General features: G+C 44.1%; 1 long non-coding RNA gene across 2 annotated transcripts; it reads left to right on the top strand.

The window, feature by feature from the left end:
* Positions 1–12,232: 12,232 nt before the first annotated feature.
* On the top strand, positions 12,233–24,397 carry LOC106042083 (uncharacterized). 2 transcript variants are annotated; one of them, XR_007159417.2, is made up of 3 exons: positions 12,233–14,336; positions 15,411–15,468; positions 20,981–22,715. It is a non-coding gene; the product is annotated as an uncharacterized lncRNA (long non-coding RNA). The 2 variants fall into 2 exon arrangements; XR_010827852.1 differs by lacking the exons at positions 12,233–14,336; positions 15,411–15,468 and adding exons at positions 16,713–20,606; positions 24,267–24,397 and having other exon boundaries at positions 20,981–21,085.
* The last annotated feature ends 245 nt before the right edge of the window (positions 24,398–24,642 follow it).

Here is a 24,642-nt window from a genome sequence, read left to right as displayed (position 1 = left end):
GACTGTAGGTCAGAGTAAAGCCTGGTGGCTGGTCAAGCTTAGTATCCTGTCTGCAAAAGACCACCCAAAATAAAAATAGAAAAATATGGCACGCAGCGGCACTTCTCCAGAATGATCTCTCAACTTAAATACATGATCTCTCATATCTCACTTCTCCAGAATAATCTCTCCTATCTTCTCCTGAATTAATGTAAATTTCATACAGTGAATTGGTGGAGCTTCTTGCAAAAGATCTTGCGCATGATAAAAGAAGATGAAGAACCAAGACTTGTTTGACTCCAATGAGGCTTCTGTAAGCTTCAGTGGATGCTCCCTGGTGTTTATAGAAAGAGTAAACAAGAAATCCCTACTGCAACGCTTCAATGCCTCTTGTTGGTTTTTAACCCTCTATTATTATTTCCAAGGAGTAGTCTTTTCTCTGGACTGAAGAACTCTGATTTGCTTAATTGGTTTTCCTTTTGTAGCTACTTCGTACTTTAGATAACTTTCATGGTTTTTTGCCCTTTTTTTTTTTTTTAACTTTTTTCAGTTTGACAATAACCTTTTTAAGGGAGAATGATAACTACTGTTAAGCACCAAAATGAAGTACTTTTAAAACCGTCTGTTGTAAACTGAAGGCCTTGTTCCCAAGTGAAGATGGGTATCTCAAAACCCAAGATAGTATATCTGTTTGTATATATGTGTGTTTTCCTTTGTTAATTTGCTCTGCGCTCCTTTATCTTGCTGCCTCCTAAAAGAAGTGGTGATAGAAAAGATGTCTCCAGAAAGCCCAAGGATTTGTTCTTGACAAGCACCCGTTGCTCCCAGTCCCCCGTGGCAGCATTTCATTGTTTCATTGGCAGCACTGGGGTCTTGTTCATCCTTCTTGAGTAATTCCACAGTTTAGTTCTGTGAGTTGCCATTTGTGGTCGTCAGCGTGTTTGGGGCTGGAACACTGTTTTCTCCTTCTCTGAAAAGCTCTTTGAGAGGAAGGAGGGCTGTGGGGAAACCGGGAGCACTCTGCATGCTGGGGAGTCATTTCTCCCCATGCTGAGGTTGACACAAAACTTCCCAATCTCCTCAACCTTTCCCTTTCGGCCTTCCAACAGGCCCCTGACTCCGAGTGCCTGCAGCTGTAGGTTCCCTCCCAGCGCAGGTCTGTGTTTCAGTGCATGGGGCGTTTCTGGATGCGTCTCCTACAAGAGTCGGGAGCGTGAGTGTGCAAAAGTAGCGCCGTCCCCTGGGCTTTTGTTTTTAATCAGTCCCAGTTTGTTTCTGGCAGTCAGGTTTGTAACCAGGAGGTAGCCAAGCCCACTGGGAAGAAGTTGGCCTAAAGTGAGCTGTGATGGCCAGCCCTGGCAAGGCTGGTGCGTGGGAGAAATGTGCAGCAAAGCTATGAGAGGCGCTTAATTTCCCAGGTAGAAAGCATGGTTCTCTTTGATTTACAGCAGCGGGGCAGCCCCCCCAGCAGCTGCATGTTGGGTGCAGAGCGCATGTCAGGAAGGGGAATTTCCTCAAGCAGTTCCATCAGAGCAGATGAGGTTTTTGTGTTAAGTGTTCTTCCTTCCTTATACACGTGTGGTCCCTTGGTAAAAGAGGGAGCAAACTGGTTTCCAGACCCATGCCTGCAGACACTGGTCTTAAATTAGGACCCTTAATCTGCTTTGAAATACTCTTGATGCCAGTGTCTGAAGAAGAGGAGGCTGGTGCACTCGCTCCTTCTGCAAAAGGCAAAGCCCCCCAAGGTTTCCCCAGGAAGGGCGGGAAAAAGCAGCCGATGAGGTTGTGAATCAGAACGTTTATTTGAGCAACATTAGAGAGAGACATGGGATGGGGTGGGGTGGCGTGGAGGCGTGCGGAGCTCTCTTTGTCCATAGCTGCAGGGCCCGTTGTTGTGCTTGTAGGACCACAGTAGGGTAGAGACGGGGTCCTTGTGTGCTTCCTGCTCCTTCGGTGGCTGCGGTTGTAGAAAGCTGCAGCAGCTTTCAGGTCAGTGGCCGTGGATGGATTGGGCAGAGGAGGGAAGGGAGAGTGGCACACCTTGGTGTGCTCGGGGCTCTGTGATGGGGTGAGAAAGGAAAATGATCAAAAAGAGCAGCCCCAGCCCATGGCCAGGAGCAGTCCCAGCCTCCCTGCGTGAGGCACTCGCAGCCTGACAGCAAGGCCGTCCTGCCTGTGTCTCCCTGACAGCCAAGAGTCAGCCGTGTTGGGCCAAGCCCATCACCTTCCCGCAGGCAGTGAGACCGGGGAGGGGAATGGGTTGGGGTGATCTTATCTGTCCTGGAGAGCGTGGTGAATTCTCCATCAGAGTGCTGGAAGAGAGAGGCCAGGAGTGTGCCATGGCTTCGTTCCCTCACTCTCAGTGAGTCCACCTGTAATAGAGGAGGTGACAAACAGAGCAGCCACCCCCTGCCAACACTGAAAGCCATCCCTTCCTCCCTGAGCAAGGCTCTCCCAGCCTCACTCCAAGGCTGTCCATCTCACGTCTCCCTGACGGCCAGGAGATGCCCCTCGTAGCCCAACCGTGTCATCTTCTGGCATGCTGTGAGACTGTGGTGGGGTATGGGTTGGGGATCGCTTACCTGTCCTGTAGAGTGTTGGCAGCTCTTCCTTCCAGCTGAATTCTCAAGGGCAGAGAGGCCAGGAGCGTGCCGTGGTCTTGCCCCATCGCTGTGTGTTTCTGGCTGAAAGAGAAGAAGCACCAAACGGAGCAGCATCCCCCTGTGACCACGGGCAGCCCCTGCCTCTCTGCCCAAGAGTCTATAGCGTCTCACCGAGGCTGTCCGTGTCCCGTCATCCTGATGGAGCGGTCACTGCCGTCCTGGTCCGATCATGTCACCTGTCTGTTTGCTGTGGACCGTGGTGGGTGTGGGTTGGGGTGATGTTACCTGTCCTGTAGAGCGTTGGCAGCTCTTCCTTCCAGCTGAGTGGTCGAGGGCAGTGAGGCCAGGGTCGTGCCGTGGTCTGGTCCCATCGCTGTGTGTGTTTCCAGCTGTAAGAGAGGAAGCCAAAAGAGAGCAGCCTTCCCCTGTGGCCAGGAGCAGACCATGCCTCCCAGCCTAAGGCTCTCCCAGCCTGACATTAATGCCGTCCAGCCTGTGTCTCCTGACAGCCAAGAGTCAGCTGTGTTGGGCCAAGCCATCAACGTCCGGCCGGCAGTGAGACCATGGTGGGGAATGGGTTGGGGCTGTCTTATCTGTCCTGTAGAGTGCTGGCATCTTTTCGAGCTGAGTTGTCAAGGGGAGAGAGGCCAGGAGTGTGCTGTGGTCTGGTCCCATCGCTGTGTGTTTCTGGCTGAAAGAGAAGAAGCACCAAACGGAGCAGCATCCCCCTGTGACCACGGGCAGCCCCTGCCTCTCTGCCCAAGAGTCTCTAGCGTCTCACCGAGGCTGTCCGTGTCCCGTCGTCCTGATGGAGCGGTCACTGCCATCCTGGCCCGAGCGTGTCACCTGGCTGCTTGCATGGTAGGGTGCGGGTTGGGGTGATGTTACCTGTCCTGTAGAGCGTGGGCTATTGTGTGGCACAGTGCTGGAAAGGAGGGGCCAGGTGTGTGCAGTGGTTTGGTTCGGTCAGTGTCCTGTAGGGTGCTGAAAGCCGTTTGAGGTGTGGGCCTGAGGAGAGAGGAGAGACGAGCTGAGTTCCTCTGGCTGAGTGTGTGTCCAGAGCTGAGGCTGGAGCAGCAGGAGCAGGCAGCTGAGCAGCCTCCCTGTCAGCACGGGCAGCCATCTCAGGCCTGCGTGGCCGTTGGGGCCAGTGTTCCGGGGCCGAGGCCGTCCGCGCCCCTTTGTGACAGGGGGCACCCCCTGCCTGCTGTGACATGGGCAGTGCATCACTGCGGGGTGGCAGCAGGTGATACGGAGCCCAGGCCTGGGCCGGGGGGTGGAAAAGGCACCCAGGGGTGTGTGCAGGGCTGCAGGGCCGTGCCAGCAGGCTGTGGGAGTGTGCTGGGGTCCGGGTGGGGCTGTGCTGCCTGCCCTGCAGAGCTCTGAGAGCTCCCCGCCGAGGGGGAGAGGCCAGGAGCGTGTCCCGGTTCCGTCCCATCGCTGCCTGTGCGTGTGGCTGGAAGAGGAGAGGCAAGCAGAGAGGAGCCCCCCGGCTGCCCCCCATCGCCGCGCAGGGGGACACGTCTGTTCCTGCCCACCGTGGAAGCACGAAGGAAGAACTAAGTGAATAATAAACATGGAAAAGCCCAAAGCCCCGGGTTGTGATTCTGGGGAGGGGAATCGAGTAGCTGTAGCAGAAATTGCTTTGAAATGAACTTTATTTCAGCTAAAGAGTAAAGTTGAGGAAAAACTAAGAAATCCCAAAACTCTACTAAAAATAAAAGCAGCTGAAGTGGTGTCAATTTTATACGTCATTTGCAGGGACACTTCCCTTAGCAGAAAGGATACTCCTGAAGGAAACTCTGAAGGACATCGTTAAGATCAGTCTGACCTCTAGTCTTGGTGTGACCAAAATCAGTCCAATTCTGGTCAGAATTCTGCCTGACGTCGTGCAGGGGGGCTCTGCTGAAGCCAGCGGAGCTCCCCATGCAGTGAGTCCCCAGCCCCAGCGACAGACTTCAGTGACCCTTGTTGGTCGCTTACCACGACAAAGTGGCATTTGGCTTCGTTTGACCATAAGTGAATGCACGGAGCTTGCAGAGCAGCTTCCATGTTGCTGCATGAGCACATCAGGCCGTTGGGAAGTTCAGCCCGCGTTCTTGCGGAGAGCCAGGTTAGAATAAAGCAGGCAATTGTAATGGGAATGATGGAACACTGCCTGGATGGCCTGCTGCCTCCCCACAAGAAAGAGAAGGCATTTCTATACAGAGTATTTTCTCCTCCTTTCCCTACCCACAAATACCGAACGTGTAAGAGTAAGTCAGAGGTTTCTTCCCCAGGAAAAAGACGGGGAAAGTGTGCTGAAGGGCACGGCACGTTGCAGAGAACAGTGACCCATCTGGAGGCGAGAGAGGCTGCAGCGCGCAGTGGGAGGCACACCAGAGGCTGTCCCACCTGGCCCCGAGTCCCCCTGAACAAAACTGCTGTCAGGGACGTTGCAGCTCTCTGCAGGGATGCTCCCAGCCGCGCCAGCCTGGGGTTTGCTCTGCCTTTGCCCCTCAGGGTGCAGCAGGCTGTGGTTTGCCATGTTCTTTGGCTTTTTCTCTGGAAAAAGGCATTCCTGGCCTGGCCGTGGCTGGAGAAGCAGAAATCGTACTTTATCGGAGTGTTGCCCAAGCAGAGATGACTGGAGACGTTTTTGCGTCTGCAGGGGGAGTCCCTCGTGGCACCTTTGGCCCAGGCTGGGTCAGCTGGAGCACCTCCCCACAATCTGTGGGGCGGGGGGAGGAATGGCAGCCCTCTGGGGAGAGGCTGGCGGTGGTGTGGCACACACAAGGCTCAGGCGGCTGGAGCGCAAGCACGCTGTGCAGTGGCTGCTGAGCCCCTTGGGCGCAGAGAGGTGCCGGGGGGGTTCTGTCCTTGCAAGGCTCTGCAGAGATGTTCCTCTGAACCACTTGTGTCTGGAAGCACACCTGCTGTTGTAATCCAGTTCAATTTAACTGGAGTTAAATCCAGGTGGAGGCCGGTCACTACTGGCGTCCCCCAGGGCTCAGTACTGGGGCCAGTTCTCTTTAATATCTTTATCGATGATCTGGATGAGGGGATTGAGTGCACCCTCAGTAAGTTTGCAGACAACACCAAGTTACATGCATGTGTTGATCTGCTCAAGAAGGCTCTGCAGGAGGATCTGGATAGGCTGGACCGATGGGCTGAGGCCAGCTGTATGAAACTCAACAAGGCCAAGTGCCGGGTCCTGCACCTGGGGCACAACAACCCCAAGCAGTGCTACAGGCTGGGAGGCGAGTGGTTAGAAAGCTGCCTGGCAGAGAAGGACCTGGGAGTATTGGTTGATCGTCGGCTGAATATGAGCCAGCAGTGTGCCCAGGTGGCCAAGAAGGCCAACGGCATCCTGGCTCGTATCAGAAACAGTGTGGCCAGCAGGGCGAGGGAAGTGATCGTCCCCCTGTACTCGGCTCTGGTGAGGCCGCACCTCGAGTACTGCGTTCAGTTTTGGGCCCCTCGCTACAAGAAGGACATCGAGGTGCTCGAGAGAGTCCAGAGAAGGGCAACGAAGCTGGTGAGGGGTCTGGAGAACAAGTCTTATGAGGAGCGGCTGAGGGAGCTGGGATTGCTCAGCCTGGAGAAGAGGAGGCTCAGGGGCGACCTTATCGCACTCTACAGGTACCTTAAAGGAGGCTGTAGCGAGGTGGGTGTTGGTCTATTCTCCCATGTGCCTGGTGATAGGACAAGGGGGAATGGGCTAAAGTTGCGCCAGGGGAGGTTTAGGTTGGATATTAGGAAGAACTTCTTTACCAAAAGGGTTGTTAGGCATTGGAACGGGCTGCCCAGGGAAGTGGTTGAGTCATCATCCCTGGAGGTCTTTAAAAGATGTTTAGATGTAGAGCTTAGTGAGATGGTTTAGTGGAGGTTTTGTTAGTGTTAGGTCAGAGGTCGGACTAAGTGATCTTGGAGGTCTCTTCCAACCTAGATGATTCTGTGAATCCACTGGAGGGCCACAAAGATGCTGAAGGGATTGGAGCACTTCTCCTGTGAGGTAAGGATGAGAGAGCTGAGACTGTTAGGCCTGGAGAAGAAGAGGCTCAGGGGCATCTCTTCAATGTCTATAAATACCGGAAGGGGTGGTGCAAAGAGGAAAGAGCCAGCCTCTTTTCAGTGGTGCTCAGTGTGAGGACAAGAGGTAACGTGCACAAGCTAGAACACAGGAGGTTCCCCCTGAACACCAGGAAACACTTCTGTGCTGTGTGGGTGACCGAGCACTGGCACAGGTTGCCCAGAGATGTTATGGTTTGTCCCTCCTCAGAGATCTTCAAAAGCCACCTGGACATGGTCCTGGGCAACCTGCTCTGTGTGTCCCTGATTGAGCAGGGGGTTGGACATTATGGCCTCCAGAGGTCCCTGCCAGCCTCAGCCATTACATTATTCTGTGATCTTGTGAACTTCCTTGGCAACCTCCTGATCTTTCTGTTTATTCTTTTTCTGCATAACGGGAATAATAATACTTCTCCACAAAGTGTGCCATGAAGAACTGATTAGCAGTTGGATATTACAGAGATGGAGGCTATAAGCGTGTCTAGAGAGGCAGAAAGTAGTCTTGAACTAACAATTGCAAGAAAACCAAAAGGAGCTTACATGAGAGTGTCACTTGAAGAAATAACATGCCATCCAGCCTTTGCTACAGGAACTCAATCCTGCCACTTATTCTTGAGGTTAGGATTCATGACCCAGAAGAGGCTAAGCTGTGAGAACAGCAGGCATCTGAAGAGTTTGAATGGTAAGTGTTAAGTAAGAATTTTAGAAAGTATACAAGTGTTTATTCTTCAGTGTAAATGCCAGGTTAGAACAAAACTCCCACAGACCTTCCCTGAGGCTGTTTGGCACCACTGAGGTACAACATCTCCCTCTGGCTTGGCAAGCCCTGCATTCTTCTGCACAGCAACAAAGAAATGATTAGTTAAAAATAAATAAATAAATACAATACATAATGCACAGGTAAGTGGCATATCACTGGGCCATTTCAACTTTTTAAAATATTGTCATGTGCTTTGTAAAGAGCAATTCTTCATTGCCTGATGTTGTGCAAACTCATGGTGTTACCAAACTCTTGCTCTGAGGCAGGTCTGAATGGGACCCTCTATTCTTAGGCTATTGCTTTGTGTGATGAAGGCATGTTGATCCTCCAGAAAGGCAGTGGCAGGGAAAATACAGCTGCGGTATTTCAGAGGTATGTTTTATGTTCAGAGTTATTGTGAGAAGTTTTCTGACTCATGCCAACAAAGTTTTTTTTGTTTGTTTGTTTGTTTGTTTATTTTGCTTGGTGGTTTTTGTTTGTTTGTTTGTTTGTTGTCCTGATTGCTGTGGGAAAGCAGAGGTTCTAGCTGGTTGGATTATTTGATCATGGAATGCTGCTAAGCTTTCGATAGAGGTCTGTGTGGTGTGAAAATGATAAGAAGCATAGAGATGGAGTCCCCATTTTTGTTCTGGTTAAGGACAAAATAATTAAGTAGGCAAGGTCTCTGTCTGGCAATTTCAAGCTTGTTCAAAGCACTCCATGAGAGGGTGAGTATAGTTGGAATGTTTTTGGAAAATATCATTTCTTTGTGACAATTGTTCCATTTTTCTGTTCACCATATAGATACTTCATTTCAGGCATCTTCTGTCTTTATATAACAAAGACATGAAAGGGAAACTGTTCACAGTACCCATCAGGAGGAAATTACAAGTTCTTTAAAATAACATTACCAAGTACACATCTTTAGTGTCAAATTTTGGAGGGATTTAAAGAATGATAGCTGTTCCGGTGAATTTGCAATACTTGTGCTTTGTTGTTTTTTTTTTTTATGGATTGAGATATTTGGCATACATTTTGACTTGACTGAGAAATACATGTGGAAGATGAACGGGAGCTTCAGCCTTATCTGCTTTCCCACGTGTCTGTACATGTGGCACCCTGCAGAGACCTTGCCATTGGGCTGAGCATAGAAATCTGCACCTGACTTGCTCCAATGCCCATTGACTTGGAATTTTGCCATAGCAAGAATCGAGTGAAAACCAAATGCAGTTTTAAGCCTGTAATCATTCTCACATTGAGTAGCCACAGCTTGTTCTTCCTCACACCCACGAAAACCAAGTTTAACCATTTTCTCCAAAGGCTGTATATTTGGAGTTATAGAAAATGTGATGTGAGCCTGACGGGCTTCCTAGCTGTCCTGTGACTTGCTTTCAGGAATGTTTTTCCTTTCCCCTAAACACAGCTAACATCTGGCAATGGTAATATTGCAATTCCCAGTATTCACCATTAAAACTAATGAAGTGTTGAAGCCTAGATAAATCACTTTAGTCGTTACAAATAAAGATTAAGAAGGCTTAACTGATTGTAAGGCTGATTTTAAAAATGCTGGAGTAGGTGCATTGTCAGGAGACCTTTAAGTTTCAGATTTCAGTACACTTGAAAAGGCCTCCTGCAACAGCTGGCAGGATTATTAATAGCTGCCACAACTGATTTAGGTAAAGAATTTTTTTCTTGTGGGATTTTAACTAATGAGTCATGTCATTTTGTTCACCTTAGTTTTTATTTGTTTTGCGTTGAAAGGAAGAAGTTTTTGTTATGCATGCTGGATACAGACAGTGTGTCCTGTTTTGAAAGCTGGGAAAATCATCCCACAAATTCTGGACTCTAAGGGCAGGAGTCTCAACTGGGATGTCACTCTTGTCTTCAGAGTGTGCATGCTAACCTGCATCAGATAATGATCCTGCCCCTGGTACTCATACTTACATTGTGTTAGTGAATGGATAATGGAGTGAACGTTGGTGTAGAAATCCACACATACACATGCCCTAACTCTTAAAACCTGAGGAGAAATTAAAATGTTTATGTCACACGTCAGAAGAACAACACAATCCCAAACTCAGAGATGTGTCCTTATTTCCCAGCACCACTTTCTGCATGCAGTATTACAGCAATTACCTGAGGAAGATTTTTCTGCTGTCGTTCATTTAGGAGCCATGGTATGTTTGCTTACCTAAATGAAACATTTACCCCCTGCTCGTATTCAGCATTTTGGATGGCAGCTGAACTAATAGGTGGTGTAATCACGCTGTCAGCCAAATTGTAGCAAAGTTACAGGTGTCAGGGTGCTTGCTTATTTTCAAAACACTGCACATTTCATATTGCACATTTCTCATTTTAATAATTATGTTTTATATTCCTTTTATTGCTAAAAATAGTCCAGAGCCTTAAAATCTGTAACTTCCAGAGCCTTAAAATCTGTAACTCTGACAACTGCAGTGCTATGATTTTTTATTGGTTTCAGCTAGAGTGACTTAATCATCTGACAATTAGCAATGATTTTACAAAGCATGTTTTGGACTCTAAAAGACTCATTTGGAGTAAAAATCATTTTCTGCAAAGTGAAGATAGGAGTCTTCACTTTAGGCTTTCACAACAGTATTTTTCACCAGGTCCTTGCTGCTTTAAGCTTCTGTTGATTATGTCAGAATAGGATATAATTTCATAGATACTTGCATCATTTTTTTTTCCTTTCCTTTTTTTTTTTTTTTTTTTATGACAGTGCCTCTCCTAAGTGCAGTTACTTGGAATTTACACTGGTATTAATAAGAAGAAAAATATGTTCCAAGCCCTAGATCTCCAGAATGGGAGGTAGTAAAAAAAAATATGTTGGAGCACCCTGATGTTTATATCGCATACAAAATCAGCATGATAAGTACATTGTTAACATTGCACTCAGGCCCTCAAGTGTAGCAGAAATGCTAGAACTACAGTTGCCTGAACATTTATCAGGATTTCCAGCTACTGAATGCCTAACTTCATGATGCTAACAGTGTTGTTTTAATGGAGTTTTCTTGCCTCGGGATTTAATGTATAATTACGTTCTCATGCTCTCTTTACTTCCAAAGGTCCTCTACAGCTTTTAGTGCACAGGAGGTAATACGCTTAGCTAGGAAGCAACTGAATTGGAGTTTTAACTTCACTGTCCCATTTTATCACTCACAACTCTTCTTCATGAATTCTGGCTTGCACCAAAAATCCCATGGTTTTCCTGTGACTATCCCTTCTTTTCACCATTGGGATTCCCACGTTGCTTCCACCGCGCCATTTGCACTGCATCAGTACAGTTACAACTAGAGCATGGCATAAATCTGAAGAAGTCACCACAAGTAGTGCTAAAAGCTGAACCTTTTTATGATTTCAAGTTAAAGCAAAGAGTCACCTGCTGTTTTCAAGTTCATTGTTCAATCCACACTTCAGTACTCTGAAGTCCAAAGCAAAGCTTTAAATGGTCTGATCAATACATGGCCAGTGTCTTACTGTGCTGCTGTCTTCCAGAAGAGATGAAAAGCCAAGATCTTAACCACTGAGGGCTGTTACAGTTTACATGCAAGTTTCAGCACACACAGAAGTATTTTGACCAAATTCCGACCTTGAGAATCCCAACTCCATGTGACTAAGTTGTCCCTGCACTTTCTGATGGCTGAATTTTCTCTATATGTTCTATTGTTACTTCTCGTCAGAAGTTGTCATACAGTAGCGGTGCACTGCCGTATCACTGCTTGATTCCTGTAGGGCAGTGACAGTATTACTGGGAGCGCAAAACATGGAGATAACTTTATCTCCAGCATGGCTGTAACAATGGGAATTGTGATCAGAGCGGTGGCAGAGAAGCACACCTGTACAACATGTCCCAGGCAGAGAAGAAATTTCTGCATTGAGCTGACATGAGATGTTACAGGGAGCTGAGCCAGGGGCAGACTGAAGGGACACCAGGAATCTCTTCTCACTGGTCTGGTGGCTTCAACACCCTTCATAATTGCATGGGCAGCTGGAAGTGCAGCTACTTGTTTAGCTGATGGTCAGGGGAACAAGCGACCTAGGTTTCCACAGGTTGGAAGAATGTCTTAAAAATCTCTGCCCTCAAGGTTCTGCAAAACCAATGCCCTTGGTTTGCATGTAGGAGGAGTGCTAAAAATTCTGCAGAGATTTCACCAAATGAATGGCAGTGGTTTTCCTGTTAATTTATGGCTTTATTTAAGCAGCCTTATCATTCACTTGGACTCCAAAAACCTTTTTCTCTGCAATCCCCCACCCCCACCCCACCCTGTACAGTGCCAGAAGTTGGAAATGATTTGGAAGACCACAGCAAAAATGGCTAGAGGACTGGAAAACATGTCTGGGAGGTCCAGCTGAAGAACTGGATATGTTTACTCAAATAAATAAATAAATAAAAAGGAGTGAATATGCATTGACACAAACTTTGGAGCCATGGTGTTGAAGAGGTTGCTTTTAATCAATTATATAAGGAAAAAATGTATATATAAATGAGCCTAATATGCAGTAAAAGATGCCTGAGTTTGGAAAACTTTCCCCTTCCATGGGCCATGGTGGTGAAATCTCCAGGCAGTGTACAAGTTTGCAACAGCAAGTTGAACAGCTGCCCCCGGGGGTCCTCATCTTATACCAGGTCCAGCCTCTGGCAAGGCAGCAAGGACAGATCTCCTGAAACCTCTTCTGGCCCTACCCTCTCTGCTATATCATGTTGTGGGGAGCATGTACAGGAACAACCTAGTGATGCTGTTGGATCACTCAAGTAGGGATTAGCTTGTGGGTCAGGTAGACATCAGGCTGTTTCATCTCTTGAAATGCTCTCTACCATTAATAGTAAATTTTCAAACATTTGTGTGGGTTTGTTTGTTGTTGTTGTTGTTGTTTGCTTGTTTGTTTGTTTTAATTTTGCTCTTCATTCTGTTGTTGGTGCCTTTCTCATGCTCTACGAGTACAGACATTTGCAAAAGCTATAGACACTTTTACTTTCCTGAAAACTTTTTCCAAGTAAAATGAATTCACACAATTTCACTGACTTTCATACTGAACAACCTTTGCATCTTGATGGAGTCAGACTCCCTGTTTTGCATTTCATTTCAGTGCTTTCCATGAGACCAGCTAGAACTTACTAGGAAATAGAATTTTTCTGAACGATTTTTTTAATCTATCTCCCTTGATCATATTTTCTGTTTCTTCTCTGATTTCACGTCTCTCCATGTTCTTGGTCACAGTCTTTCCTGCTGAGTGGTGCTGACTGCTGTGCAGCATACATTGTTCTTGCAAAAACAGAGTTAGAATAGTAAGCATTTCTCTTCAGTCTTCTCCTTGCATTAAAAATAAAAATAAAAAATAAAAATCTGTCTTCATATTTATCAAGAAAGAACGTGTCTCCAGCAGCCTTTCTTCAATCTAAGCTGACATGGAGGTTGATCTAACAACCTGCAGTACTGATTTAAGTGCTGCATCTGTTACTGAGAAAGAAAAACCTACTAAGTAAGCATCCATCTCTGAAATGTTAACCCTTTTGTAAATACCTATTTGCAGATCTAAAACCTCAAAGCTGCTTTTGGCTGATGTAAACCAGCATAAACAATTTGGGGCTGGGGGAGCGGAGTCTCTCCCACTGTAAGCAAAGAGCAAGTTCAGGACCTCCTGACGTAACTTAACAACTACAAGTCTATGGGTCCTGATGACATGCATCCCAGGGTCCTGAGGGAATTGGCTGATGGAATTGCCAAGCCTCTCTCCATCATATTTGAAAAGTCCTGGCAGTCAGGTGAAGTCCCTGGTGACTGGAAAAAGGGAAACATCACTCCCATTTTTAAAAAGGGTAGAAAAGAAGACCTGGGGAACTACAGACCAGTGAGCCTCACCTCTGTGCATGGCAAGATCATGGAACAAATCCTCCTAGCGGCAATGTTAAGGCACATGCTGGACAAGGAGGCAATCTGAGACAGCCAACACAGCTTCACCAAGGGTAAATCATGCCTGACCAGTCTGGTGGCCCTCTGTGATGGAGTAACTGCATCAGTCAACAAGGGAAGACCAACCAATGTCATCTGCTTGGACTTCTGTAAGGCCTTTGAGACAGTCTCACACAACCTAATTTCTAAATTGGAAGGACGTGTATTTGAAGGGTGATAAGGAATACCTGGGGGATGAGGAATTGGCTCTATGGCCGCACCCAGAGAGTTGTGGTCAATGGTTCTATGCCCAGGTGGAGACCAGTGATGAGCGGTGTCCCTCAGGGGTCTGTCTTGGGACCGGTGCTTTTCAATATCTCTATCAATGACATAGATGACAGGATTAAGTGCACCACCAGCAAGTTTGGAAACAACACCAAGCTGAGTGGTGCAGTTAATACAAAAGAAGGAAGAGATGCCATCCGAAGGGTCCTGGACAGGCTGGAGAAGTGGGCCCATGTGAACCTAATGAGGTTCAACAAGGCCAGGTGCAAGGTGCTGTACCTGGGTCGGGGCAATCCCAGACATGAGCACAGACTGGGAGAAGAACTCATCGAGAGCAACCCTGCAGAGAAGGACTTGGCGGTTCTGGTGGACAAAAGGCTCAGCATGAGCCAGCAATGCACACTTGCAGCCCAGAAGGCCAACTGCGTCTTGGGCTGCATCAACAGAGGGGTGGCCAGCAGGTGGAGGGAGGTGATTGTCCCCCTCTGCTCTGCCCTTGTGAGACCCCACCTGGAGTACTACATCCAGGTCTGAGGCCCCCAGCACAAGAAAGATGTGGATCTGTTAAAGCCACAGATCAGAGGGCTGGAGCACCTCTCCGATGAAGATAGGCTGAGAGGGCTGGGGCTGTTCAGCCTACAGAAGAGAAGGCTCCAGGGAGACCTCACTGCAGCCTTTCAATACTTAAAGAAGTTTTGCAGCGATGGTAGCCTGAAGTCCATCATTTCTTTCAGACCTGGGAGCACATCCTGACTGCACATAACTGAGGTGGGTTGGTTAGAGCACTGTAAACCTATATACAGACCTTATTTTGGTCTGAATGGCTTATTTCATAATAGGCTTGTGCTTGTCTGACCTCAACCTAATAAAAATAAGCTGGAGTTAAACTAAAGGAAGACTGATTTTCACTATTCATTTTCCACTGAATCAGCTACACCAAATTTTAAATCACACTTCAAAAGAAGCCCCTATGACTCCGCATACAGGCAAGCCTTTAAGCTTCAATTTGTTTGTATGATATAAAGTCTAGAGAGTACAAAGTGCATCTTTGTTCCCCTCACAGCTCTGAGCCACATGTCTGTTTCTTCATTTGTTATTTTCTGCTGAACCCATGAGGTCATCACAGTTGGACTGTTCGTTTGTGACTGCAATAATAATTTTTTGGAAAACATCACCTGTAGTGAAAATACCCATCCTAATACTGTTAACACCATAGTGAAAGACAGGCAGATCCTTATCTGGACAGGGCTGGAGGCAGGCTAAAAGTGCTATTTTCCTTACCCGGGACTCATTTCAGTCTCAAGCCTGTTTGCCAATGTGACATGCCATCAGCTTTCCCAGATACCCAGAGGAAAGGTTTACACTTACAGCTGCACACTGAAGAGTGTCCCCTTCGGTTCCCCTCCCCCAGTTCATTAACATGCATGTCTTCCCTTATTAGTGTTCATCATTATGTGAACAGCTGGTAACTGTTCTGTTTTCCTTCTCTTCAAAAAGAGGGCTTCACAGCCATGAGGAAAATTAGTAGTAGGTAAAAGCAATTTTTAATACTGACTCTAGGTCCATTAATTTTTTCATTATCATAATCATCATCGTCATGGCAAGGGTGGGCAGGTAGGCTGTGGGCCTGATTCTCATGTCACTCAAAGGAGTATAAAGGGAGAGAAACTCCTCTGAAGGCAGCAGGGTTACCGATGCAAACTCAGGGTAAATGTGGATCAGGGCCTGACTCTCATTATATTTTTAATGGCTGCCTTTAAAATGTGAGCAATTTCTCTTCCAAATCCATTTTAACTGTAATTAACTGTAATGAAGATTTCTTTTTCTGCTTGTATTTTTCAGATACGTGCTCCACCAAAGATTTTGAATGATCCCTCTGGCTGTGTGTCTTATGATCAAGGTAAGAATTATTCCTCTCATGTAATGTAAAGAGATGAAAAAGTACAAGATAATTGCAAATTAAACATATTTGCTAGGATCTTCTCTTCCATTTTTCCCTCAGTAGATGTTTATTTAAGACAAAATGTGCATTTTTAGTGGATTATGGCTGTATTCTGGACCCCGAGCAATAGTCAGGTCACAAAACTTTGTGGACTCTCTGAAACATCCCGGAATTAAGATCTCCATATCCAAGTTGAAGACAGTTTTGGAATGGTATTTCATCCTGGATTTTTTAATTACTTAGCACAGGAATTTTCCTGCATACCTTTCATCCAGGATATAAGATCTGTTCCATTTTCCCTTCTCCCTGGGAACTTACTTATTTTCCATAGGAATCAACAGCAATGTATTTATCTACAATTTTACCCTGATATGGGAATCTCAGTTACACAGGGTATGATGGGAATGGACTGGATTTTCCATGCTCCCTGTGGAAGAAAAGAAAAAAAGAGGGGGGGAGGCAAGAGTCCTGAAACTGATGACAAAACCCATTGAGGGGAAGGGATGTCTTCAGTTATGTGATTTAACAGCAGTGTGTCTCCATCCACATGATTTCACACAGGACAGAAGCACTTGGGTTTGTGATCTGACACAGCTGCCTTCCACCTTCTGAAGTGACCAATTTTTCGTTGTTGCTAGTCAAATCTAGTCACTTTTCAAGCCAGGTACCAAAGACAGATATCTCACCTTTAGTAATTTATTTACAGCAATTTATTGTCCAAACAAAGTCAAATAGACACTAAATCTTAGGCTTATTTTTTCCCTGTGGGATCATATTTTCTTCTCCGGAGCGTTTATTCCCAACTATAAACCACTAGAGGGTGCTCAGATAGCATTATTACTGGGAATTTATAAATCTCTGGGTGGTTTCTGGGTTGTTTAGAATTTTTTGCTTCTCTGCAGGTCATTGTGGCCTCAGTTCTCATCTTCCTGGTTGCTCTGGCTGGTCTGTTTGCTTGTTTTCCCTCTCACTGTTTATTTAGAGCTTCTGCAAGCTGAGAAACTCCGTCTGAATGAATTAGTAGTTCATCATCTTGATGCTATTTTAATGGCATTTGTCAGCACAGCACAAATAGTCTCACTGCGTCTCTCCTCACGTCACAGCCAAACATGACTTACCACACCACAAACGTGAAACCAGCATTAAACAACAGCTTTGAAGTGATTAAAATAGATGTGGTAGAATCCGGGAATCCAGGATTGTTTCTGGGTAAGCAAATCTGTAGTACTTGGCCCACTCCCTCCTCCATTCCCTCCCAAAACTACACGTATTTGTATTCTCCAGACTTACAAACATCTATTTCCCATACAAGGAGACACTCCATGTCCTAAAGTTGCTCATTTAGTCACCCATACTAAAAAGCCTAATCAAATAAATACACAGCGCTTGCATAAGTCTCAGGCATGATGCAAGTCACAACTGTTACAGTAAGTACACTTCACTGTGCTATGTAATATATCCGAAAGCCTTTGTAATGACCATAAAAATAAAATAATAAAAAAACTTGAATGCACACTGTTTATAAACCTTCCAGGGGCAAGGAGAGGAAATTCTTAATTCTTAATCGGAAAAGCTGAATAGCTAGCAACCAGCCTTGTTGCTGAACTAGGTTTTAGTAGTAGTAGGTGATCTGTGGAACACCTCATGGACACAGTGGAACACCACTGTGGAACACACAGTACCCAACAAAACCCCGACAACATTATTTTTTTCTGTTTCTGCTCCAGTCTCCAAGACATGTCAAGACATGGTAAAAACCAATTGTTTAATTAAAGGTAGGTTTGTGACTTTATAACTAAAACAAACAAACAATCAAAAACATCTTTCTTTTAGGGGATTCCTAGAGTAAATGGATTGGAAAGAAAGAATAGCAGATGAACAAGAACAAATGCATGTGTAACTGTAAGCCATTTGCAATATTCAGAGAGAGGTGGAAAAAAAAAGGAGATAAAGCTTCCATAAAAAAAGAGGTCAGGAAAAGTCTGAACAATTTTTGGATACAGAGCTAAGTGTTTCTGCTGTATACAGTTCTGCAGGCATGTTGCAGAAGAAATTGCTCCAGAGTCAACCATAATATTTACTTACTTGGGCTAATAATATAATCTTTCAGGGACAAAGACAAGGAGTTTTCTTAGAGGTTCAGTGAAGTCATTACCCTTGATGTTCAACTGTGCCTCAGATCCTTTTCTCCGTTGGAAAACATTATTGTTGCTTTTCTGTGGAACAGGGTATTACATTTCTGCTGAAGCAAACATATCTATATAATGGTGGTCTTTTTAAGTACAACCTGATGCTGAACAACTTGTAGAAAGGATGATGAACACAATCCATCTGCCTTCAGTATCTCCTATGAGTCTCATTTCAGAGCTGTGTGAGTAAAAAGCAGCAGTAGCAGTAGGTGATGATCTTGCAATGGACGGGGAGTATCATATGAACGATACTTCTTAGATTAGTTTCAGATTTATTGACCTGCTACTTCTGGCCTTGAAGTAGGTTGAACATGCTATGGTGGTCAAAGAAAGAGGCAGAACTGCTGAGATGGTTTTGCACTGTTTGTTAATTTTTTTCATTCCTTGTTTCCAAATGGTCTTCATTTTCCTGTATTTAGAATCGTATTCAATGACTGTGCTCAGATGACTGAGCAATCCCAATTACCCTGTGAGTGAATGGTCACTGTCACTATTTACTCTTCCAGCAGAATGGGGGATTCAGATAGATGGATAACGTGATCAACCTTTAAAAGTGCAATTTGATGGAACAGAGAGAAAGCATAAGTCAGAGGCCTGATTTAAAGAGTCACCACTTAATTACAGGAAAATTAACTAGAGAGAGTGAACAACATAGTCCAAGATTATGGAAGTGAGAGAAGAATGTGCGAGAGAAGGTAGAAGTTTGAAAAATGGTTATTAGAGAGAAGTTTTTTTTAGAATGGAAGACAAAGGTGTATCCCTCTAGGCAGGTGGACAAAAGCATAAAATCTGTAAGAGAGAAACTGCTTAAAAAGAGAAAAGAAAAAAGATATGAGTGACAACAAGTAATGGGATGACTTTGGAAGTCTGGAGGCAAACTGAGTCAGGATGGTTTCTGCAATAGCACATCTCTTTTTTTAATGAAAATTAACTGGTACTGTCATAAGCCTAAGTCAGCATGATTTTTCCTGGAGTTTGTTTCCTTCTTTAGCTGAAGTTGTGGTATTCATTATCATAGGAAATTACACGCTATGCAAGAAAAATCATTCTCATACAATGCACTAAGAAACCCATTATGTCGTTTTAAAGGTCAGAATTTAAAATGAATTTGAATTTGGTTTATTGATATAAGCCTGGAAATGTTGCACACAGTCATTCCTGACTGCGAATAAAGAATATTTTACCTACCTGACTTGTGGGTGAAGGTAGTCTGGGTCAACAAACAAGTTGCAAATGGTGTTGCATGCTGGATTACAATAGAGGGGAAACAAACAAACAAACAAAAACCTGTTTTTTCACACTTGGAGTTAATTACTTTTTCTAGAAGGAGTTTTTCAGAAGTCAGTAGGACTGTGTGTCCTCTGCCCTGTGATTTCATATCCTCACATTGTTACTAGATGAGAGATTTATGGAGAAGTTGTAGCTTTCATACCCTTTGTTCTTACATCAGAAGCCTTCATACAACTGAGTAGTGACTTTGACTTCCTCTGTGACTTCTGAAATTTTAGAACCCACTGCAGCCTTTTATAATCTGCTCTTATTTGAACTGCGTGCAAGACTTCTCTGCCTTCTGCGCAGATACCATTTTTACACCCTTACTACCACAGTTGGGAAGAGACACAAATATTTTGAATATTTTTGTTGTGGCTAAACTGTAGTAGAGATTCCTGAATACTTCTTCACAACACGAGTCATTTTCATTGCTTATGGAAATGAGCAGATTAGAGCTGTGAAAAAAAAAAAAAAAAAGTGTAGCTCTGCCACCATATCCTTTCAGTAACTGCTATGTTTTATTATGGTTTTTATTTTCGTATGAAATATATATATATATATTGCTGCTTTTCTGTTCCCAGTCTGGATTTTTTTTATCCAAGCTTTGCATAACAGCAGCTAACTTTGTAGGCACTATGAAATAGGCATAAGTATTATAATAAATGATACACAATTTTATTGTGTTACATAGTAGAACGGTTCAGTAATTTTTTCTGTCAACTGCTGGATCTAGGCAGTCGTCACAAAATTTTCTAAAATTAACTTGTTCTAGTTATTCCTAGAGTCATGTTATATTACTCTTTCTTGTATGTGGTTACACTAATTCATCCATGTGTATAATTGAATGCAAAAGGGCCAAGATGATGACTGAACTTTCTAAACTGAGACTGTTTGCAGATAGCCATGATGTGCAGATCTGAATACCAGTGATACAGTGGCTCTGGGTTAGACTCTGTGGCATGCAAAGAAAAGGATTCTTCTGCTGCATCTGTCTCCTTATTTTTTCAGGAATGATTGTATTCACAGAGGTACTTAACATGACTGCAAAGAGATGAAAAAATCAGAATGTAATTCTCTAAGATGAGATGAGTAGTGGTTTCTCTGTGGAGAGATGTTAAACATTTGTATTCATACATATAACATTCAAGAGATTTAAAAACTTGTATTCTAGCAGGTGCAGAAGCATTCATATGTAAGTATCACATTAAGACTATTTTGCCCCGGCATATTGTCTTTTGTCTCATAAACCCGATGAGCTTTACAAGTATTAATGACTCATATGCAGCTTGTACTCATCATAGCTGCTGTAGTCCTGTGCCTGTCCATTCAGTCATGGGTGTTTCACAAATGCACAGTCTGTGATGTAATCTATATATTTGATTGCACAAGTGTGATGCCTGTGATGTAATCATTGTGTTTGACAAAGGATTGCTTACAACATAGCCCGGCTGTAGAGTGATCTAAAATAGTGGACTTCATGTTTGTGTGTTTAAAGCATTACCCTGACAGTTTATAGGCAGAAAATGATTCCTGTTACTTCCTTCTTTTGTTCCCTTGCCAAGTAATGGGGTTCTGCCAAGTATCATGGTTCTTGAAAGCCATGCTTTTATCTTTCCAGGGGGACAGATATCTTCAGTAAGCACACATTCTGCCAAAATTATTAGAAAGGGGAATTTTCCTGTGATGCCTAAGATGAATATGCCTAATACTATGTTATAGCAAAATATATATCAGTGGCTATTAGACAGTGAACCCCCAATGCCATTAGTTGGTATTTGTTTGTGGGGGAGACAGCAAGAAGAGCAAAGAGCCATTGCTTGAACTAGAGAATATTTTTGTTTCACAATGTTTTTAGTATGAGTTTGCTCTGCAATGACAATTTCTGAAAAGTGCTTTATTTTATGAAGACAGAGCAGTACGAATCAGGAATTACTGTTTTCCTTAAAACTGCATTCCAGTTAGAGAATGCATCCCTCATCTGATTTTAGGTGTGTTACATTTTATTCCAGAGTCAGGAGAGGACTGTAAGATCCACAAAAGACCTGTGTTTCCTAATCATGAGAGAACAAGACGATGTCTTAATGTGAACTTCAATGGCAAAAGGACCAGCCCTTGTGAGTCCTAAATTTACTCTAAAGAGCAAAATGAAATCACTGTCTCCTCCAGCAATCTCCAGCAATTTGAACAGCATTTCTGATATACCTCCAGAGGTGTATGTTCCATATTCTAGCTGCAAATGACTTAGTTTTCCTTAATTCTGCTAGACTGGCTCATTGAGTTGAATGTTTCTGTGTCTCTAGTTCTTCTTCAAAGTGTAGTGTGGTGTTCTCTTTTAATTTGTGGTAAGTCTATAGAGAAATAATGTCTCTCATGATTGTTTTCTTTGTGTGATTATGTGCTTTGTGGCTTTCTGGGTCGTAGTTTACAAATCTTCTTACACTAGAGTGTTTTTACAGTTCATTACTTTTTATTTATCTCACAAGAACATAAAGGACACCAATCCGACTTTCAGTTGAAGACACACTTAACAATAAATTGATTGTCTACCAACCAAATGAACCATTCTAAGGCAATACAAGAAGCTACTGTCAGCTTACACAATTTATAGCTGACCTAAAATATTATAGCATTGACTGCATACAAATATTACACTTAAAAGATTAACTAGGGCAAATTAAAAGCAACTGAAGTACTTGATGCACTTTGAAGCCCATAGATGAAAACTGGATTAATGAAGTATCTTGCAGCCTTTTCCTCATACTAGCAGTCCCAGCAAAGTCAAATGCTATCAGGACTATCTAAAGCTTGCTGGAAACTCTTTGAACTGAGACCTCTTATTCACCAGCAAACAGTGGCCTCTTCTTGCCATCCTCTTGTTTCTGCACACCCCACTCAGGAAATGGGACCATGAGTTACTCAACTCTTTCGTGCTCATTTTTTTTTGCCCCAAAGTCCATGGAGGTGTATGTCCGTGTGGGACAGAATTAGCCCTTCATTTCTCATGAAGGCTTTTGAGGCAGCATCAAGCTGGGAAATAGTCTGGAAATATGATGTATATCCATGAGCCAGGCATATAAAATGCAGCATAAAGCCCTCAATTTTATCAGCTTTATCTGTGTCTTTATATGAAGTGGCAATTAACTGATAAGGAGTGCAAATCTGTTACTATTGTTGTTCTTATTGCTATTGTTATTGATAATTGTTATTACTACTATTATTGAATGATGGATGCTTCCTTCTCTGAAGAACAGTTTTTTCTTAGCTATTGACAAAAGCAATGCTTTTTTTGAGTACACGTCACATGACATATCTCTGTCAGGCAGTGTCTTTTTCTCCCAGCTGTGTTCTGGCAGAGTACTGTTAGATATTTGCCTCAGCTTCTAATGTCAACCTTCAATGATTTATTCTGTTTGACCTTGTGGTGACATGAAAACCTGAGGAGAGATTAAACCAAAGTTTGTGTTTAAGGACTGAGTGAAAATAAATATATAAATAAACAAGGATGAAACAGTATTCTGTGCTCTGGTTTGGCTTGCAGTCTGGCAAATCATGGCCTTTTCAGTGTTAATATTCTAACCTATGCATAGATTATGGATGTTGGTAACAAAATATTGTTTGTTTATTCTAAACAGGTAGATTGGGATGATTTAACTATGAATATCTAGCAGTATTTTCAATGCTAGCCAAACATAAATGAAAAAATATTTTTTGTTTAAGGAGCACAGCAAGTCTGCTCCTGCCTACAGTGAAATCAGAGGAGGAAACTCTCTAATGGTAGTGAAATGAGTGAATACCTTATTTGAGGGACTAGTTCTGTCTGCAAGACCAGGAATGTTTTACCACCTGCCTGCTTTGCTAATGCCAAACAGATGCTCAAGTGCAAACTTGGTTTGAGCTCCGCAGTCTGCTTGAGCCTCAGTCTAGAAGCTTAGCACAGGAGCAAACCCTGGCCTTTGCAGTCTGGGCTGGAAGGAGTGTCTGGGCAAGCATGCCTCAGCCCATCATCAGCAGGTGCCTTGAGCTTGGCTTTTCCTACACTGACTATGGAGGCTGTCAGCTGCAGCTACAGCCAGGCTGCAGCCACAGCTAAGGAGGCAGAAATGGGTTATGGACCTTACCTGTACTTTTCTGCTGCTAGAGTTTGTTACTGGATTCTGCAGAATGGGGAACTCATCCCATAAAAAGACCCCATCTTTGGTCTTATCTATGACATGGTCTCGGATACCTCCTTCAGAAGGCTCTGAACCAGTGAAGTTGGCATTTTGCTTGCATTGGAAAGATGAGCTCTACTGCTGTCAAGGAACAGTTTAGGCACGGATGATATTACTAGGGCAAGTCCACTCAAGGTGGCAGGCAAAAATCCACTTTCTTACCATTGGCATAAATACAATAACTTCTCAGGAATGAGCTCCTCACAAACTGGTTTGTGGAAGAGGTTAATTCGAAGGCAGATTTATGCACAGCAAAGGAAATCAAGAGGGCAAAATGTTCAGCACATAACTGGCTGCTGTGGAAGAAAGAGCGAAGGGAACAGCATAAGAAAGAAACAAGGGACTCCTAGAGTGATAAAAATGTTGAAAATTACCTTCTTGATAGTAACAGAAGAAAGTCCCAAAGAAATTAATATGAAAATGCAACCCAAAGGAGAGTTGAAGTCCATATACATTACCCACTAGGAGGCACAATGTTTGCATACTAGAATTTAAAGTTATTACTCAGGACACTAGAGTGTACTTACAATGCTCTCAGAACACAGCAGAAGCAAATTAAGAAAGATTAAATAGATTAATAAAAACGCAAATAAAAAGGCTGTAAAATTCGAATGAAGGGCCTAATTCCACTCCTATTAAAATATAAACAGCCACATTCCCATTAAGTTCAGCAGTAGTAGTATACTGAGCCTGAAGAGGGGTCCTTACTGCATCTTAAAATCTACATGCATGGAAAATGTAATGAAAAAGCAGACGATTCACTTTTTATTTTGCTTCTGCATTTGAAAGAAAAGTAGGCAGAATAATGGCCTATATTAGGGCTGATTCCCCAGAAACAAAGACTTAGTTACTTTTTGTCTTCTAAATCACCAAAGTTAGTGCCAGCAGCCCATTCTCAAGTCACAAGTAAGTAAGAAGCAAGTGGCCTTGTGCCTGTGCTCCTTGCTCACAAAATCCCTTGCTGGCAGCAGAGCCACTGCAGGATGGCATCTTACATTTAGAGCACACTCAAAATGCCATTTGCCTGCCACACACTGAGTGCCATGGGGCCAACCATGACATTTTTCTTGTGTCACCTTCTCAGTGTCTGCATGGATTTGACACTCCGGCTGCTCTCAAGTCCTCTATCAAGTCCTGAAAAGCTTTATCAGTCTGAAGGTGTGAGGAGAAACGCAGTGAAAGACCTGGTGGAAACTGCCAAACATCTCTGCAGTCTTACCTAAAACTTACCTAAAACAGTGTGAGCTCTTCTGAGTCCTTGAGTCCAGATAAGCACCTTGCCCTCATCCCGATGTCTTGTCTGGGTAAGATCTGAGAAGATCCCAGCCACTTCTTCCCCTCTTCCTGTGTCTCAGCTGGGAAGGCAGCCTGGCTGTACAGAATGGCAGGAGTAAAAGACATCTTTTAATTAGTCCCTAAATCGTCCACCAGAGTCCCAGGGCAGGCTGCGATGCTTGCTT

Source organism: Anser cygnoides, chromosome Z, assembly GCF_040182565.1.
Source record: "Anser cygnoides isolate HZ-2024a breed goose chromosome Z, Taihu_goose_T2T_genome, whole genome shotgun sequence".
Taxonomy (NCBI): Eukaryota; Metazoa; Chordata; class Aves; order Anseriformes; family Anatidae; genus Anser; species Anser cygnoides.
The sequence above is the reverse complement of the archived record's forward strand: the minus strand, read 5'-3'. Positions and strand labels throughout refer to the sequence as shown.